The sequence below is a fragment of the Xiphophorus maculatus genome, chromosome 22 (assembly GCF_002775205.1).
Source record: "Xiphophorus maculatus strain JP 163 A chromosome 22, X_maculatus-5.0-male, whole genome shotgun sequence".
Classification (NCBI taxonomy): domain Eukaryota; kingdom Metazoa; phylum Chordata; class Actinopteri; order Cyprinodontiformes; family Poeciliidae; genus Xiphophorus; species Xiphophorus maculatus.
Genome location: NC_036464.1, coordinates 6,619,861 through 6,625,488, shown reverse-complemented (window position 1 = coordinate 6,625,488; position 5,628 = coordinate 6,619,861). Strand labels below are relative to the sequence as shown.

The window sequence follows — 5,628 nt, the reverse complement described above, 5'->3', positions numbered from 1 at the left end:
TCCCGCCACCAAAAGCAAAACAGTAAACGTCATCCAGTTGCCTTCGGGGGCCTTCGAAAAATATCGGAATTTACACTTCCGGTATTTCAGTGTTACATTTTAACATTAGGGATATTGATATTAATACAACTTTTTCATATCTAAAGCTTGATCATGTTAGAGAAAGCAATGTGATGTTTCCATTTCATGATAGTCCTTGCCGAATATTTTGTTGCATTCGCGTTAACTCGTATATCTGAACTAGAGTTGAAGACGTTTTATCGTCCCTTTCATAGTCCAGTTCATGCCCTCGTTTCACCACTTTTTTAGTGCTTTACTTCCGTATTAAAAATAGCATGTCAGTTTGTTTTTAGAGTACTACTATTTGGAAGAATCGGGCGGGTAAGCATTGCAAATTCCTAATTTTGGATTCAATTTAAACATATATATTTTTAAAACATTCCAAAAACATGCAATATTTTTGAATTACAGAAGGCTACTTCTGTAATGTTCCTAGATATGTCATCGTGGTTATGCTAGTTTTTTTCTTAGAAGACAGTCGGTCGGCATTTTTGAGGGCATCACTACAAAAACGCTAGCATAACAAGGGGTTTGGAAGTGGGGCAGTGTAATTTAGTACTTGCAGCAAGAAGGGTTTTGGGTGTGAATCCCAGTCTGGAATCTTCCATGTTTTACATGTGCATTCTTTGGTTCTGCATTTACTCCGGCTTTCTTCCACAGTATAAAAACATGACTGCTAAGTTAATTGGCCACTATAAATTGTCCTTATATGACTGTGTGTGCATGGTTGTTGGCCCTATGATAGACTAACAACCTGTCTATGGTTTGCCCCACGTCTTGCCCTCAGAGTGCTAGAGATGGGCAACAGCTCCCACATGATCCTGCGATGATAACCAGTACAATGGATGGATGAGTTGAACGGGAACACCAACTTTCCAAGTAAGCACTGCGACTTCATGCAATGCTCTATTTGACTTGGAGCTCATGTCTACAGTTGTCAAGGTATACCTGGGCAACTACCATTTCTAGGCTGTGGTCACTCAGATTGTTGTTAAATTCTTTCAAATAGTTAAATTCTCACCACTGTAAGCATTTCAAACTTGAGTGATTTTTGTGGTGAATTTATCGATGTACATTTTGTGAACTAATGTAGTAAAGAGCTGACAAGAGCTTATTTTTATTGAAACGAAAACTGTGGGGAAAGAAAATGTAATTTCTGGATTTATTTTGTAGTCTCAAACACACATTCTCACATGCTGCAGTCCTCCAACTGACTTTCATTACTATTCCCCGCAGCATATAAGTTCACCTGTCCCAGCTCCCCTTCACATGCTCCTACTCTTGTGGATCACAGTGTCATCAGCTGAATCTATAATCCACTCAGACTTTTGGTTGATCTCTTGTGTCAGCATGTCCATCTCTAGAGCAAACAAGAAGGGACTCAAAGCTCACCCCAGGCTTAATTTCACCTCTACCTTCAACCCACCTGTCACTCCTACCTTACCTCTCACCACTAACTCACCACAACTGGCTTAGAAAGTACGGTATAAGAAATTCAAAAACCCATGGATTTAGCAGCCATTTGAAAAAAAAAAAAAAAAACAGTAGAAGAAAGGAGGCAAATCTGATGGCAACAAAAAAAAAATCATTTTTCTTTCACAGTATAAATAACTTCTGAGATCTTATACCAGGCATAACATATTAACAGACCAACTTTTGTTAAACTTTTTAAGTCTTGCTCATATCTTAGTGCCCATAGCACATTTAAATATCATAAATAATTTCATAAGAAACACAGCTATTAAAAATACATTTAAATATGACTTTAACAAGGGTCAAAGGGACACTCTTTAGTTTTACATCCTTTTAAATTTGCTATAATGCCTGTGCTGCTTAAGTTTGATGCACTGACATTGGGATCATAGACATTGCACCTGCTAAACTCATATTCTATTTTGTGAGAAAGCTCATTGATAAACTAGCTTAACCAATATTAATCTACAAAAATATTCAGCTTCATAAACTATGGATAAAACCCAAACCCTTTCCTCCATAGTGAGCAATCTTTTTCACACATTTAAATAAGAAAATTTGTCCATATTTCTAAGAATTAACATTTATTTAATAATCAAATATAATTATATGTCATCAGATATGTTTAGTAGAAATAACTGTATGTTTTTTTTAATTTTCTTTAGAAAAAACCAACAAAAGAAAAACCAAACAACATAGGCCTTTCAGAGGTTACTCCTCATAGAAATTGTACTTTAAGCTGAAGAAAACGGCATTAAGTTTGAAATTGTTGACTGTTAAGCTTCTAATTTCAGCTAAAACCACACCAGTTTTCAATAAACTCATTGTGATTTTATATCTTTCTATCCAAGTAAGTGATCTGTTACTAATATTGATTTCACAGAAACAAACAACTTCAGAAACCTCTTCAAACAAGTTGTACTATCAGCCTTGTATGAACTAGTATGAATACAAGGCTGAATGAATCAGTCTGATTATACAATCTGAATGCCAAAGATGAAATCGAGATTCATTGGACCAGGCAATGCTTTTTTTGAATAATGTGTGTGAATTGCAGTCTCAGGCTCTGGTTTACATGACAACACCAGGACTGTAAAATGCAAAAGTTTTGTTGCGTTTTGGCCTCTCATTTACACAGAAACGGTTTTGGGTGGACGTAAGGCAAAGATTTGACAACAGGATTCAGAGTGAAACTTTTTAGAATGCTAATCATGTCCGTATAAATGCAACCCAGAAATGTTTGGAGACGATGACATCAATTGTGTCATCTTGCGCATTAAGACCCAATTTTCACTTGCACACTGCACATCATCAATGGCGGACCTCCAGGTCCTGTCTTCGCTGCGTAACCTCTTAAGATTATTTGCTTTGTCAAAGTAAAACCTGGCCTTTGTGGAACATTTATGCTTTCAGCGAGAGACTGTATGCACCAAATAATACGTTCATCTCTATACATGGCAATGTTTACCAAAACACGCCTGTTGATCAGAAAGTTTTCAAAGCTTCCTCGCCTCCTGCAGGCCTGGAATGCACACTACATCAATTTATCTTCTCCTTGAGCGTTTCCATGCCTCTGTTGAGTAAGAGCAATTTCTTTTTTTTCATTTACACATCAGGAAACATTTTTGGAAATGTTGTGTAGCCAGGGCCTCTATAGCAGATAAAAGTGGCTCCCATTGTGATCTTCTGCAGCTGTAGCACATCTGCCTCAGGGTTCAACTAAGTTCAGAGATTTTATTGTACATAAATAGAGCTACTGTTGCCTCTCTATCATAGTCCATGACTGATAGAAAATATTCGATCTAGAAATGATTTTGAGTGAAAATCTAAGCAGGTTAATAGTTTTTGAAATGCTCAGTCCACCTGAACAAATATGCATTTAGTTTCTTAGATCCTTTTCTGTATTTTGAACTTCACCAGGTTTCCCTCACCACATTCAGATACTGAAATGTGCTAGAAACTGCTGCCCTGTGATTGGCTGATTTTCAGCAAGCGATCTAAAGTACCTCCTGAGAGTAATTTCATAACCTGAACGCTGACGTTCAAAGCAAATGTCCTGCTCAACTTTCCCTTACATATGGCTAATTAAACTGCAGAAAATGCCTCTTCTCATCCAATGGAAATTTATTACAACAAAAAACACTGCAGTATTGCACACTTGTCCTTCACTTTCCGTTTGAGCCGGTGTTCATTCCTGAAGTAGTGAGCGGGAGAACACAATGTGTGATTATACTGTATAGAGCTGGTGAGGGGAGTGTGTCAAGGCGTGCATGATGCCACACAATGTGCCTGGAGAGATTGATGTTTTTGTCATCCACCTGCTTCAAAGCTGTAAAGAGCCAGCTGATGCAAACAGAGAAAAAAAAAACCTAGCAAGGCAGGCTCACAAACAAAAGAGGAAGAACCTCACTGCTCCTTCTTTGCACATCTGTTTTGGAGGAATATCTGATGTTTCTGACGCGCACTGGGCTCGAATGAGCACTGAATCTGAGTCTTTCGCCTGGGAGTGGGTAAGTGCTGAATGCCCTCTTTTCTTTTAGAAAATAAGTCTTTTTGTGATTATTGTTTTTTTTTTAAAGGATTTATCTCTTTATGATGCATCGGCACAGCGGCAGCAGGGGGAATGCGGCTCCCTCACTTTTTTTTTTCTCTCCCCGTGGCTCGCCTTGTTCTTTCTCGCCACTGAGAGCAAAGCTGCAGCCGTGCAGATCGGCCGGCTTTAATGGCATTCCGGTTGTTAGAGGAGAAAAAAAGGGCGTCAAATTGAAGCGCGAGAGGCGAGCAGAGGGGCAGATGCGTGCAGTTGGTGAGCTCTCTGCCGTCCTCTCTCCTCGCTGTCTGCCTCTTTGTCTGACCCGCCGCTCTGCCTTCCGCCGCCTCCGGTGCCGGGCTCCGTCTGCGGGAGGAGTGATCTATGGTGCTTTGTTTATCACTGGCCATGGTCACTTCTCTGGAACGCAATTGGCTGGAACCACGCCGTGTGGGTCCTGCTCCCGTCGTCTCTGCCTCTCTCTCTCATCCTCTCTCTCTCTCTCTCTCTCTCTCTCTCTCTCCCCCGCTCTCTCTATGAAGGAAGACACAAGCCAGGGTGCCTTGTCCGACGTGGCTTTTTTTTTTAAAATCTCGTTCTTTATGTCTTTTACTCACACTGTTGTGTGTGTGTGTGTGTGTGTTTTTTTTAATCAAGTGTCTGAATAATAATAGGACACATTGTTCCCCTGCACTGCCGGTTGATTGACTGCCCTGACAGCAGAAGAATTTACGCATGTCCATCATCTTGTGTTTTGTTCTTTTATTTTGTTGATTTAAAAATCATATTTTAGTTTCTAAGCAAAGATATGAGGGCGTAGAGCTTTTATGCTCATGCTACTTTAAAGATGTATTCTTTTACCTGGAAGAATTTTATTTTATTATCAGTTTGTCATTTTTGTGACTTTTTCCCTGCGTATTAAGCCAATTATAGTCCTATAGTTGGACATAAGTGCTTTTCTGCATTTATGAGGAGTCTCCATTTAGGCACAAACTGGCTGAAGCTTTCCATCTTGTCTTTGTTTGGACAGATTGTGTGTTTCCGTGTGTTAGTGGGTCTCTTTATGAAGTCTTGGCCCTACAGGATTACAGGCCTCACATATAGGGTTGGCCTGCCTGCTGTATGACACGAGTTGATGGGATTACAGGATGGGGTGGTGTCTGTCCTGTCTGTCTCTATTAGTGAGGGTAGCTTCATTCTTCAGTTTACAAACAGCTTTATTTTAAGGCTGCTGCCTTAAAATTGTATTTGCACTATGACGTATTATGTGACTCTTGCTATTTTCTGAGATAGAGCAAAAAAAACAGCTTTATTTTTTATTTGAGGAAATCTTTTAGGGCTCATACCAGCTTCGGTCAGACAGTACGTCTCAAATACCTGAATCACTAAAGTATGTGTTCAGAATTTATGGTTACATGTAATTTGTTGATGTTTTCTTATCATTTATTTTATACTGTGCATAGTATTATTTGTATTTTATGTTTACGTAACATTTGATTTCTCATGTTGGGCTTTATTCTTCTTATCTTAATCTTACATTTGATTTGTTTATGTTTTTTTAATCT

The 5,628-nt window shown here is 39.1% G+C and overlaps 1 long non-coding RNA gene across 5 annotated transcripts in view; it reads left to right on the top strand.

Moving 5' to 3' along the window:
* The window catches only part of LOC102236377, a 129,364-nt gene that overhangs the window by 9,246 nt on the left and 114,490 nt on the right, over positions 1–5,628 (top strand). For 2 of the 5 annotated variants that reach the window (XR_002752082.1, XR_002752083.1), the window contains exon 4: positions 848–939. This is a non-coding gene — a long non-coding RNA (uncharacterized LOC102236377). Of the gene's footprint in view, positions 1–291; positions 382–847; positions 940–3,759; positions 4,044–4,221; positions 4,340–5,628 lie in introns of those variants that run through there. The other 3 variants (XR_002752085.1, XR_312668.2, XR_002752084.1) reach the window with 3 other exon arrangements.